Source organism: Carlito syrichta, unplaced genomic scaffold, assembly GCF_000164805.1.
Source record: "Carlito syrichta isolate Samal-C Ts95f unplaced genomic scaffold, Tarsius_syrichta-2.0.1 Scaffold301912, whole genome shotgun sequence".
NCBI lineage: Eukaryota > Metazoa > Chordata > Mammalia > Primates > Tarsiidae > Carlito > Carlito syrichta.
The window spans coordinates 346,586-361,119 of NW_007246008.1; positions in this window are offsets into that span (position 1 = coordinate 346,586).

A 14,534-nucleotide genomic window follows, 5' to 3' on the forward strand; every position below is an offset into this window, starting at 1 on the left:
GGAGTGACTGTATCTTTTCCTCCCAATTGTTTTTGCTCAAGCCATTTTGCCTGCTTGGAGACCCCTTCAACTTATCTTACCCATTCTTTTTTTTTTTTTAAATTTTGAAATGTAGGATACAAGTCAGGATTAGGTACATAAGTGGTCATTGTACAAGTGAAGTTTGGACCTCCCATTGGTCCTCACTTTGCCTGGTTTGGGATCAAGTACCCTTTTTGGTGTTATATGCCACCCCTCCCCTTCCCCTGGCAGTGTCCCGCTATTGTAAATCCCTTTCTTGTAATATTATGAGAAATGCTCAGGATCCAGTTATGAGTGAGAACATGTGGTACTCAGTTCTTTGTTTCTGTGATAGATCACTGAGTATGATAGACTCTAAATTCAGCCAAGTTGCTGCAAAGTCCATAATTTTGTCCTTCTTTATGGCTGTTTAACTTTCCATTATGTATGTGTACCACTTTTTTTATCCAGTCCTCTTTTGATGGGCAGCACGATTGGTTCCATGTTTTACTATCGTAAACAGTGCTGTAAAAAACATGTGTGCACAGGTATCTTTTTTGTAAAGTGATTGAGTTCTTCCACGTATATTCTCAGAAGGGGAATTGCTGGGTCATATGGAAGGTCAATTTTTAGATCTTTTGGAAATCACCCCATGCTGTTTTCCACAGAGGTTGTACTAGTTGAATGTTTCCCACCAGTGGTGTAGAAGTGTTCCTTTTCCTTCACATCTTCTCCAGCATCTGTTGTTTTTTGAGTTATCCTGACTGGAGTTAGGTGGTATCTCAGTGTGGTTTTAATTTGCATTTCTTTGATGACTAGTGAGGCTGAGAATTTTTTCATGTATCTGTTGGCTGCTTATATATCTTCTTTTGAGGAGTGTCTACTCATATCTTTTGCCCGCTTTTTAATAGGGCTGTTTTTTTCCTTTCAGCATATTTGAGTTCCTTGTAGATCCTGGATGTTAGGCCTTTGTCAGATATACAGTTGACAAATATTTTTTTCCATTCTGTGGGCTGTCTCCCCACTTTCTTAATGGTTTCTTTGGCTTTGCAGAAGTTTTCAGTTTGATGAGGTCCCACTTGTTTATCTTATCTCTTGTGGCATGGGCTTTTGATCAGAAATTGATTGCCTGTTCCAATTTCTGTAAGGGTGTCTGCTGTGTTTTCTAAGATTCTTATAGTTTGAAGTTTTACGTTTAGGTCTTTGATCTATTTGAGTTGATTTTTGTGTATGGTGATAGGTAGGGATCCTGTTTCGTTCTTCTGCATGTGGTCAGTCAGCTTTCCCAGCATCATTTACTGAATAGGTTTCCTCTTCCCGGTGGTTGTTGGTGGAGGCTTTGTCAAAGATGAGTTGGTTGAGAAATTGAGGTTTTGCTTCCAGAATCTCTATCCTGTTTCATTGGTCTATGTGCCTGTACTTGTACCAATACCAGGTTGTTTTTATTATTGCAGCCTTATAATAAAGTTTAAAGTTCAGAAGTATGATACCTCCTGCTTTGTTTCTTTTGCTGAGGATTGTTTTGGCTATTCGTGGTCGTTTATGTTTCCATCTGAATTTCTGTATTGTCATTTTCAGGTCTGAGAAGAATGATGTTGGTAATTTATGGGTATTGCGTTGAATCTGTAGATTGTCTTGTAATCTTCTCTATTCCTCAAAGGCAATTTCACATCTCATTCCTGTGTGAACCCTTATTTGACACCGGCTAAACGTATCTGCTTAGCTGAGTTTCTCTAATACATCCTGGTCCCATTCCATCTTGATTAGCAAGTACCTCTGAGCCACATGTGGTGTTTCGAACCAGCTCTTATTCCAGGCTACAGTCAGACTGTCTCCCTGTCTTCTTGATGTGATTTATAATATTGCTTTTAGTTCCATTTTTAACTTTCTTTAGAATACATGCTTTTTCAACAAGTGGCCTCAAATGCTCTAGGCCTGGCTCATACTAAGCTCTGAAAAAAATATTAGCTGTTAAGTTATAAGCAAATAAAAAGTTATGCTAATTACAACCCATGGTACTCCCAGGGTTGCCATTTTTAAGACCCACTTTTCATGATTAGCTATTTTTTTGGGCATATGACAGAACTTTCCTTTTTTTCCCCCATAGAACAATGCACAAAATAAGTACTCTATAAATGTTCTCTGTTCAATAAAAAGAAATATGTACTTCTTAGGAAGACTAACATAAGTTTAATAGATAAACTGGTCAATCTGAAGGAAGGGCTGACTGTTAAGTAGTATTGTTTTCATAAATGCAGACACATCTGCTTTTGTATTATAGGGAAATTTTTGGCTTTTAAATTTTTTTCAGGCTTGAAAAATAGTTGTGTTCCATAAATACCCCAGTATGAGTCATTTGCTTAACCAAACAGCTGCTTACTCATTAGCCAAATGCACTTCATTTTAATTCATACACTTAAATGAACTTTATCCCATGCTTCTCTCCCTCCCCTAGGAGCCAGAAAAGGGATATGCAGATAACTTTCTGGAATACTAACGAGGTACAGTCCTGCCCTTGACACAGGAGAATCTAAATTCCATGATGTAGCAGAAAGTCATACTTGCTCACATTAATAATTGTTCTGCGTGTGCTTTGATTGTCCCCTAACACACACACAATTTCCCATTCAGACTCTCCTGGTCTACCTCTGGAATATTCTCCCTCCTCCCACTCAAATCCAACCTACCAATTCTCCCACTGGGGCCCCCAGCAGGGCTTTGTTCTTTTTTTTTTTTTTCCTTCTGTCACCACCACTTGCCATATGCAGGCAGATAGTCTGTGTCAAGAATCACCAGCATTAGCTTATAAAAAATGGTAATTGGTTAAGAAAAGTAAATTTATTTTATTTTTATTTTTTTATTTTTTTGAGTTGGAGTCTCACTCTTGTCACCCAGACTGGAGTGCAGTAGCCTCTCCCGGCCACCGCAGCCTCGACCTGCTGGGCTCCGGCGATCCTGCCACCTCAGCCTTCCGAGTAGCCGGAATTACAGGCATGCGCTACCACGCCCGGCTGATTTTTTTGATTTATTGTAGAGATGAGGTCTCGCTGCCCAGGCGGGTCTCAAACCCACGGGCTCAGGCAATCCACTCACCTCAGCCTCGCAAAGGCACGGGATTACAGGCTGAGCCACCGAGCCCGGCTAAGAAAAGTAAATTTATTAAAAAATAAAAAAGAAACTATTGGCAGACATCACTTATTTCACTACATGCATGTGAATGACAAGTATTCTTGTAAATTCTTTTATAAAGATGGATCTACAGGTCAACATCTACAATTAGTAGTATTCAGCTATCACTTTGTATTCTTCAACTTATTTTGAATAGTAAGTACAAAGCAACCACTTTTAACTTCTATACCAACAACTACTGCTCAAATGTCTTCAATGACCTGAGTTTAAGCATTTTAGCTTAACAATATTTATTACAGATAAACTAATTGATGACAGTGGATACACTTGGTTTACATTATTCTGTTCCACCTCAGAGAGGTGACTCACACTCTTTTTTATGAGAACAATAAATACCTAAATGTTTTGGAAGATCCCAGAGGAGAAATTTGATGTATAGAAAGACCAAATGAGTAGACACAGATATAGTTTTCCAGAGTTTCCATTTATAGTATAGCTATTCTCAGTAGGATTCTAATCCAGTGCAGATTTTTCCTAGCCTGTAAGGGACAACTTCAAATGCCCAGGGCTGACATTAAGCTGGTACCCATCTGGTGTGATTGTACCTTGTTGAAATCACCAGTTGTTAAAATCACTTTTATACCAGTTGACAATTATCTATTTTCCTGAGCTCCCTGGCTACCAAGTTCCTCAATGGTGACACTCTGCCTCCCACAAAAAATGCTTTATTATTTAGCAACTAGTGTCTGTCAAGGAAGGAGGAAGAGGGATTGTACATCGTCATTCTGATTGGTTACTGGTTAAATATTTTGAATATCACACTGCAAATAGCACTTGTTTCCAAGTATGTTAGATATTAATTATTTTCTGGAAAGCAATCTGAATGTGCCAGCTTTGAGAATGAGAGCATTTACCTCACTGGGGTCTATTTTCCTCATCTGTCAAATGGCAGAGTGCCTTGGCTTGGTTTTTAGACTGGGCTTCAGAGCTATCAGGGAGTTGTTGATAAACAGGAATCTGGTTCCAGCTGTAGCAGAGCAGCAACTCTTGACCTGGCCTACTCACTGGGGTCCATGTTGTCTTTGTTGTTTGGAGAAAGGATTTGGAAAACCGGATTTTGCTGCTGAATAAATTGAAAACCTCTGAGTTACATGAGCATTAATCTTTCATCCTATTTTAAAATTCTAAAATTCAATTAGAACAAAAAAATCTGCTTAACAATAGGAGCTAGTTATATTGGGCCTACTCTGAAACAGGCATTGTTCCAAGGGCTTTGCATACTTAAACTCACTTAATCTGTAGAACAACACTATGACCTAGCATTGTAATTATTATTATAATGATTAAAGTTTAAAAAGAGTGTGTTCAGAGATATTTATTTTCACTTATAATTTCCTTAGATGCATTTGAGGTCATAATTTATCAAAGCTAATATTCCTACAATTACTATTTTAATGAAATGTAAGTCACGATACTGTCTTATGTGCTCTAATTAGAGATGTTTAGGCATATTTTTAAGTGCATTTTGTCTTGAATTCTTGGATGTTGTCTGGAAATCATTATACTAACAAAGTAGCAGTTGTGTATGTGCTTTTCTATGGCTTATCCTGTTTGTTTTTTCACTTTCAACCAAGACTCAGAAATCAGTTTTCAATGTCAGTCTAAACGTGGTTCAGGGTAGCTATAAATGTGCTCAGATGTTTCCTGAACATCATCTCCTGACTGCTACTGCTTAACTGGGATAAACTACTGGACGAAAATCTGAGCGTGGAATTCTTCCTCACCATCCTTTTCCCATGGTTTTATGGAAGAGATCACAGGCCCCTGTCCACCCCCAACTGTCTCTGTGGTAGTGCTTCTTAGGCGCTTGGTTACTCAGTATCTTCTGTGCCTTCCTGTCCCGGGACCCCATCCTTTGGCTTCTGAAGAGGAGGAAGAGAGGTTGGCTATCATCCCTGGAGCAGCTCAGTTCTGGTTCTTGCTGGTGGAGGGCACCGTCTTTTCACAGTGAGCCCAGCAGATATGGGAATGGAAACTATGTCACATGAGAAAGTAAAGTTGCATGAGATGAGGAAGAGGCAGTTCTGAGGCTTGCTGTGTTTCAACAAAGTGGCAAAGGACACAGAGAGGAATTACATACATGGATTCCTGTAGCCTCTGGGCAGGAATAGAGTCCATGAGTGGTCATATAAGGAGGCTGGGTGTCACTGGAACAGAGGGAAGGCCTCCTGTTCACCAGAGGTATCCACACAGAGATTGTGTCCACAGAGGTTGTAATGATAGCTTGCCAGGGATGACAAATGAACTTAACCAGAATGTGTAGATTGACCAAATGCTTTATACAGCATTAACCATCCATTCCAAACTTCAACTATTTTTTCTTACTGTTCCTAAAAGCATATGTTAACTTGTCAGTCTTGATTTTAAGTTAAAAAAAGAGGAAAAACCCCAAACCTCTTTTCTTGTATCTCTAAAGCACCACCTTATTCTAAGATTTCAAGATTTTTGCCAATGCCTTGCTCAGACATTTTCAATAAATATTCATATGATTAGAATTAAACAGAATTCTTATATATTTATATTTGCATATTTCCCGCTACACTTTTTGATGGTGGAGAAGAACTGACGGTAAAGAGTAAGAGACATAGTGGGTTTATTTCAGGAGTCAAAGCATTAAGCTATGGAGGAAGCTTTGTTAGGGGGATTCAGACACTGGTCAGTGGAAATGGTGGGAATCTGGGGCTTAGCGTATTTGAAATCACATCCTTGAGTGGGTGGGTGGCCCTGCCAACTCCTGAAGCCAGTGTGCCTGGAAGACTCAGGGCTGTGAGGATCTCTTCTGGAGGCCAATTGCCCAAGCAGCCTAGAGAATCTGGCTGGCATTACTCTTCCTTCTTCTTCCCAGAGCAACGATGCCTGATTTGGGCTGAGACAGCTCAGAAGACACAAGGCATGTTTCAGACATTCCTGATTTAATCTGTTAATATCCGACCAGCTCTCCAGACCAGGACTCTAGCATCTTGTCTTACCCCTTTCCACACAAAAAGAAAACTCTATTACATGTAGAATTTTTCAGTGTGGCTGCAGGTGATTCCATTATAACTAACCACTTTGACTTTTTTTTTGTTCTGCCTTGACATGCTTTCTATGTTGAAAACCATGGAAAAATGCATTTCTTTGTGCTATTTTGAAGAATATCAAGTAGAAGAGATTTTTATCTCTGGCTACAGAGCTTTCAAATCACACAGTAGTCCTCGTTGATGGCTAATTCAATCACATAGTTCCACAATAAACAAGATAAATCTAGATTAACAAGACAGTGTGTGCAAAAAAAAACCCCAAAACCTCTTACTGTTTGTGGCTTCTTTCCATATGCCTTAAAAATGTTCATTAAAAATCTCCTGCTTAAGCCAGGCTCGGTGGTTCAGCCTGTAATCCCGCGCCTTTGGGAGGCTGAAGTGAGGAGGTGAGTGGATTGCCTGAGCCCACGGGTTTGAGACCCGCCTGGGCAACTTGGCGAGACCTCATCTCTACAATAAATCAAAAAAAGTAGCCAGGCGTGGTCGCGTGCGCCTGTAGTTCCAGCTACTCAGAAGACTGAGGTGGAAGGATCGCCAGAGCCCAGCAGGATGAGGCTGCGGTGGCTGGGAGCGTGCCACTGCCCTCCAGCCTGGGCGACAGAGTGAGACTCCAACTCAAAAAAAAAAAAAATCTCCTGCTTAGCCAGGCTTGGTGGCTCAGCCTGTAATCCCACGCCTTTGGGAGGCTGAGGTGAGTGGACTGCCTGAGCCCGCAGGTTCGAGACCCACCCACCAGGCAAGACCTCATTTCTACAATAAATCCAAAAAAAAAAAAAATCAGCCGGGCGTGGTAGCGCGTGCCTGTAGTTCCAGCTACTTGGAAGGCAGAGGCGGAAGGATCTCCGGAGCCCAGCAGGTCGAGGATGTGGTGGCCGGGAGCAGCCACTGCACTCCAGTCTGGGCGACAGTAAGACTGCAACGTGGAAAAAAAAAATCTGCTTTAAAGCATCTTTGAAATACTTCTTGTTAGGAGCATGGCCAGACCACTACATAAAGCAGAGAAAGCTGGTGGTCTTAGTTGTTCTTTTGAACTGAATTCATATAATTTTTTAAAAAATCACAGATGCCAGCTTTTCCTGTCCCTTTTTCAAAATTAATAATTCATACAAAAGCCAACAATTTAAATAGAGGCTCATTGTTAGTAACTTGTACAACCTGGAAAAATAAACTGAATGATAAATATCAGCATTGATAAGGGCACAAACAATCCTTAACAAGAGAAACAAAGCCGGAAGTATCACACTTCCAGACTTGAAACTCTACTATAAGGCTACACTAATCAGAAGAGGCTGGTATTGGTATAAAAACAGGTACATAGACCAATAGAACAGGATAGAGATTCCGGAAGCAAAGCCTCAATTCCTCAACCAACTAGTCTTTAACAAAGCCTCCAACAACAACTCCTGGGGAGAGGAAAACCTATTCAGTAAATGGTGATGGGAAAACTGGCTGACCACATGCAGAAGATTGAAACAGGACTCCTACCTATCACCACACACAAAAATTAACTCTAAATGGATCAAAGACTTAAACATAAAACCTAAAACTATAAGAATCTTAGAAAACACAGAGACACCCTTATGGAAGTTGGAACTGGGAACCACTTCCTACCTAGAACCCTAAAGGCCAATACCTTAAGAAATAAGATAGATTAAGTGGGACCTCATCAAATTAACGAGCTTCTGCAAAGCAAAAAAAAAAAAACCATCAAGAGAGCAGGGAGACAGCCCACAGAATGGGACAAAATATTTGCGGACTCTATATCTGACAAAGGCCTAACATCTAGGATCTACAAGGAACTCAAACGCACTGAAGGGAAAAAAAACAAACAGCCCCTATAAAAAGTGAGCAAAAGACATGAATAGACACTTCTCAGAAGAAGATATACGGGCAGCCAACAGACACACGAAAAAGTGCTCGTCCTAACTCATCATCAGAGAAATGCAAATCAAAACCACATTGAGATACCACCTCACCCCTGTAAGAATGGCCATCATGAATAAAACAAACAACAGGATATGGAAAAAAAGGAACGCTTCTACACTGCTGGTGGGAATGTAAACTTGTACAATCTCTCTGGAAAACAGTCTGGAGATTTCTGAAAGAACTAGAAATTGACCTTCCATATGACCCAGCAATTCCCCTATTGGGAATATACCCGGAGGAACTCAAATTATTCTACAAAGAAGATACCTGCACACGTATATTTGTTGCAGCTCTATTCACAATAGCAAAAACATGGAACCAACCATGTTGCTCATCGAAGCTGGACTGGATAAAAAAAAATGTAGTACATATACACAATGAAATATTATGCAGCCATAAAGAACGACAGATATATGAACTTTGCAGCAGCCTGGATGGATCTGGAGTCGATCATACTCAGAGATTTATCACAGAAACAAAGAACAGAGTTCCATATGTTCTCACTCATAAGAGGACCCTGAACAATTATAATGCTATAAGAAAGCAATTGGCAGTAATGGGAAACTGTTGATGAGGGAGGTGGGGGTGGGATTGGCAGTTGAGGGAAACTGCTAGGGGATGGAGGGGTATACCTCATTAACAGGGGTACCTGCATGTTCAATGTTGTTATACCTAATCATGAATTGCACACTACATCTTTACAATAAAAATTTTTAAAAAAGGAAAAAAAATCACAGATGTCAATTTTTCTTGTCTCTTTTTCAAAATTAATAATGCACACAAAAGTCACCAATTTAAATAGAGGCTCATTGCTAGTAGCTTGTACAACCCGGAGAAATAAGCTGAATGATAAATATTGGCATTGATACATGCACAAATAATTTTCAAAAGAATTAAAATTTATTTGCAATAACTATCAAGATTACTTAGCTAGTAGGGTTCTATTTGTAAAAGAAACTGTACCCTGGTAATTCACAAAAGAGCTCAGCAATGTTAAATCCACTCCTGGGGCAGGTAACAAAATTCAGTTTTTAATTTTGCTCTAAACAGTTAAGAAGATAATCAAGTCAGTTTGGGATTGGGTTGTGCATAGGAAGGCTGCAAGAGATGATAAAATAGCCTCCCCCTGGCAGAAATGTAAAAAAGCTATAGCATTTGTTTTCAGTTCTGCCAACGACTTATCTTCAGAAGGCAAGGAGATGAAGAGACAAAACCTGCTGGTGTGGGGACAAGCAGAAGCCCCCTTCTTGTACCGGTGATTCAAGTGGGAAGAAGGTAGGAAATTGACAGAACAGGGGAAAGGAAAGGGAAAGGAGTTTGGAAACAAGATAAGACAAAGCTTCTTTTGCATAGTGGAGAGGACTCTCAGGAAAAAGAAAAATAACAGGACATTTTTATTCACTGATTACATTTCAGAGCAGTATTTGCTTTTTGAAAGAAAGTCATTGGCTTTAATCAGTTGCTTTCTTACAGCGCTTTGTCCACACATATGTGACAGAATCATCGGTCATTTAATGACAGACAGAATGTGTGCTTAGAATGGAACCACTGAGATTTCCTTGTCTTTTATCCTTTCAGTAAAAATCAGGAAGGGGAGGAAGGAAGGGGTGCGGGTGGGGCAATGAGAGCAATATTTTATAAAAGTGACAGCGAGTTTTGCATTTGAATTGTTTTTCAAGTGGAATATCACAAGGAAAGACAAAACTGTACATTAAGCAAACCTGGTCCAGGCAGGTGATTCGCTTGGCAGGGGTTTTACTGGGAACTTCTCAGCAATACAGGAGAGAATGGACCCAGTTTTCCTTCTCACAGGATCACTGACTGAGTTTCCAACAATCAAGGAGCAGCAACTTAACTGATTCCACTTAAAAGGTTGTCTTGCTGAGATGTTGAGGAGAAAAAGCTTTAGAATTTTATATAGCAGAAAAGGCTCCCCATTGAACCAAGAAAAGACAAGATACATGAGATGAGAAATAAAAGGTTCTTTCTAACAGCCTGACATTTGTAAAAAATACTTTAATCCTTAAACTATTGAAAGTTTCCCCTTTGGCTTGGTAAGAATGTAATGAGTGAAGTAAATAGATAAGGAGAGAACCACAGAGACCCCTTTGAATCATAAGATTCTGTTTATTAACAGTCAGAACTTTAGTGGTCCCTGATTCTCCATTTCCTAGGCCACATCTGCCCAATCCCTTCCCTGTCTTGCTCTGGGTGGTCCAGGTGAGGGACTGGCTGAGGGGAGGGAGTAGGAGGAGACAGCTCTGGGTCCTTCTGTGCCACTTCCTCCCCATGTCGGTGTTTCAGCAGCAGTCTGTCCCTCTGAGATGTCAGCTCCTTCACAGTTCCACAGCTCTGATACACACAGGCTTGGAAAACCCTGTTCCCTTCTTTTTACTGACCCCTCAGACCTAGGATGGCGACAGACAGCATTCCAGGGTGTTTACCTCTGGGCACCTCAACCTCTCTGGTTGCTTTCTCTTACCCCTGCCCACTGCTCTGTAAATAGCCCCCTTTACAGTTCATTTCAATCCTCTTAAGTGGGATTGATTTTCTTTCCATGGGATTATAACTGATATGGTGAGACTAAAAATATCTCCAACTGGATAGAGGCCACAGTGACTTGAAACTTCTAGTTGCAAAAGTCTGGACAATTGCCACTATATAAGGAGGGCAAATCATGTATTATTTATATAATTCCAAGCAAACAGGCTATAGAAATTCCAGATACAGAAGATCTGAAGAAATGAATCAAAATGAACTAGGATTGATTTTATTAATCATGCACTTTTATAATCACTGGAACCACCTGATGGTAAGTTACAAATTCCAAAAAGACTTCAAGAATTGTTCAAAACTAAATAATGTGAACTATATAGAATGATTTGTTAAAATGTAAGCAGGTCAAACTCACAACTCAGAGCATAGCTCATATAACACTTATAGAATTTTTTTTTGAGAGAATTCTAGTAATCTATCCACTGATTCTAATTTTCCACAAAAAAAGAAAAATGGATTTGTTTCTAAAATATTAGAAAATGCACTGCATATTAAAAAGTCGCTAGAACTCAGCTGTCTGCTTGTTCTGAGCTTGACATGTAAATGTTTACCTTATTATCATATATTAAGCATCTATTCTAGACTATGCCCAATATTCTTTGCAAAATGTAGCACAAAGTCACTGCACAAAAGAATTTTGTAAACAGACTCGACATAGACACAAAAAATAATTTTAGAAAATGTAAATAAGTTTTCCTAGCTTTTGATTTTCTAGTTTTAGCCCTGTCCTTTTTGTAGGTAGTGGTTGGCATTATGGATTAATTGCTTAAATTCTTTTATGCCTGGGAATTCACTGAGTTGAACTGAACTGAGGATGAAAAGGAAGAAGGAGGAAAGAGAATTAAGATATTCTCAGAATATTCTAAGTGTCAACGTTGCAAAGAAACCTAGGAGAGTAGAAGAAAATAAAAGGAGTGGTGGATATGAGTAAAGGCAAAACTGAAGTAAGAACTAAGTATTATACTGGCAGTTGGGATTGGTATTTACAAATTGTTACTTTCTGGCAATGCCTCGTCTTGTATCTTCTTTGGGGCAGGAAGTTCAGATGGAAAGACTTTTCCAGGAAGAACCTGTCGCAAGCTAAAGAGCTCGGGGGTTTCAGCAGTGTCTCTCTACCTAAAGCTTGTGAATAATAGGCATCCGGTCCATGTAATTTCAAAAAAGTAAGGTTAAAAAAATTCTTTTGATGCTATTAGACTCCATTCAGCACACCAGCGATTGGAAATTTTATTTGCGTGCGCCTTTCCAATTCCCTTGAGAATTTTTGAGCTAGCAGCACTGCCCCCTAGTGTTCTCTCGCTTTGGTGCATCATGAGTTAAAAAAAAAAAAAAATCCAAGTTTTATTTTCAATACAAATACTGTATTTACTAGTGTATTGCTATATGAGAATGTAAGACATCTTTCTGTGGATTGCTTAGAAATTTTATCACATTTGTTTATCTGGATAAGAGATTAAAGCATGCTGAACTGGCAAAATGGTTTTTGTAAATTAGTAAGAACAAACAAGTAAAAGTTTAGATACCATTAAATAATTTCTGATTGAATAAACAGAAAAATTACCCAATATTTTTAACATTTACTATGTTTAGTAAAAAATGTCATATTAAAAGTGAAGTATGAGTAAGTTTAATCAATATTTAGCTTTTGAAGTTTAATTTTTTAGAATACACTTATTAATTTGATCTCTAATTTGGGGGAAATAGTAAAAACAGAAGAGAGAAGGCCCAGAATTTAAAAATCTTGCATATGCAATTGGTTTTATATTGCACTTTAATCATGAAAACTATTTTGAAGCAAGTCTGTTCTGATGAGATGTAGGAATACTCTTCTGGACTTTAGAACAAGTGAATTTAAAACAAAGTTTTTCGAATATAATGGAAATCAGAACCATGTCTTTATCTGAAAAAAAATGAGACAAGTTTTCAGATGATTAAAAATGGAAAATTTCAGAAGAGATCACTTGTATACCAGTATTTTCCATAGTGCAGTTCACATACTACCTGTGGTAAAACAAATTACTTAGGCGAAGCAAAGATGTGGGCTTTTAATTGTTATGCGTTTATTTTAATGAGCAATAGTGAAAATATAACGGAGATATCAAATCTACGATTTCATAGATATTAATATTTAAGACAACCTTACACATGAATTACAATGTTCACATTTACACATTTTTAGTAACTTTGACTCTATCACTAAAATGGATTAAAAAATATAAGTTACAGAGTTTCCTAAAGCTTGGATTTTGTTTCTCTTCTTCTGGTGTCATCTAACATGTTCCTCTATCCAGTATATTTCCTGTAAGTTGCAGTTAGAATTAAGACCAGTGTTTTCCAATAGAAATAGGAGCCACAAATATAATTTAAAAATTTACAATAGACATTTAAAGAAAAAGAAACTGCTGGAATTAATTTTCATAGTATAATTTATTTAACCTAATTGGCTAACCTAAATCTGGTCCAAAATAGTATTTTAATATGTATTCAATATTGAGAATGATTGAGATAGTTTGCAAGCTTAACTCATATTAAGTTTTTTCTGTCTGGTGTATGCTACACACTCACAGCGCATCTCAACTGGGCCTAGCCACATTTCAAACACTTAGCAGCTACATGGGACTAGTATTGGACAGTGTAGATCCAGGGAGATTGCCAAATTGAGGTTCAATTTTTGGCAAAAATACCCCATGAGTGGTGTTGTATACCTCCATCCAGAAGCACATGTCTGCGGCTTTTTTGTGATGTTGGTAGTCATTGATTATCATTGTCTACAACTAATAATTTATTAAAGATTGCAAAATGGTAATACTGGAATTTAAAAAATTCCTTCCTCATTCATTAGATGTAATACTTCTGTAAAGAGAAACATATCATTAACTCCTTGGAGACTTGGAATAATATGTTCTAGGAAAGGCAAAGTAAATGATCTCTTTGCTTTATTTAGTAATTTTAAAAATAAAGATTTCTGGTTTCCTTACATTTTCCAAGGACAATAAGCAGTACTGTACTTTTACATGCATTATCATTAGAAATTCATGGATTTTAATATTTGATGTGTTGCGGTTCATTGTCGTTACTATATTTATCGTTGTTCAAGTGCTTCCATCTTTGGCCACTGAGAGCCTCTTTAACTTGACAGCAGAGTTCTGATATCATGAAAGCTGGCTCATCTTGTACATTTCCTGCCACAGACCTGTAATCAGCTACTTCTTCAAGAAGCCTCTGATTCATTTCAGTGGAAAATGGTATGTAGAGACCATTATCTCAGTGTGAGGGACAGAGTACTTTTTAAGTTATTTTAGAGAAAAAAGCTAGAAACATGTATTTTAATAAAATAATATTCATCATAAGTTCATGATGATATTTCCTATTCAAACTCAAGAGTGGAGGATTTTTTAAAACCATGTCCTTTTCCCGTGTCAAATTTCAGGTTTTTAGTGGCATGAATATAATTATGTATTTGCTTTATTTATAATACACACACACAATTGACTTAGAATAGATATTAAGACTACCACCAGCAAAATGATTGCACAAACCAGCTTGAATCTTTGCGATTGTTTTTATCCTATGATAACATTCCACATAAGATACACAGTCAAATTTCTGTGTTTTAAAGTCACTTGGAATAGTCCTCTTAGTTTTGTTATGCCACCTACTGGATAGACAGGCTCAGTGATTTCATTTTACTTTTGGTGTTTGGGGATCGCTTTCCTAAATTTTTTATTTTTAAAGACACATTTATTCAGTTTCATGATCAGACCATTACATTTAGCAATCAACAGCATGAGTACACATAAAAAATCTACATTAAAACTCTTTGTTGGAATGCTTCACATTTTC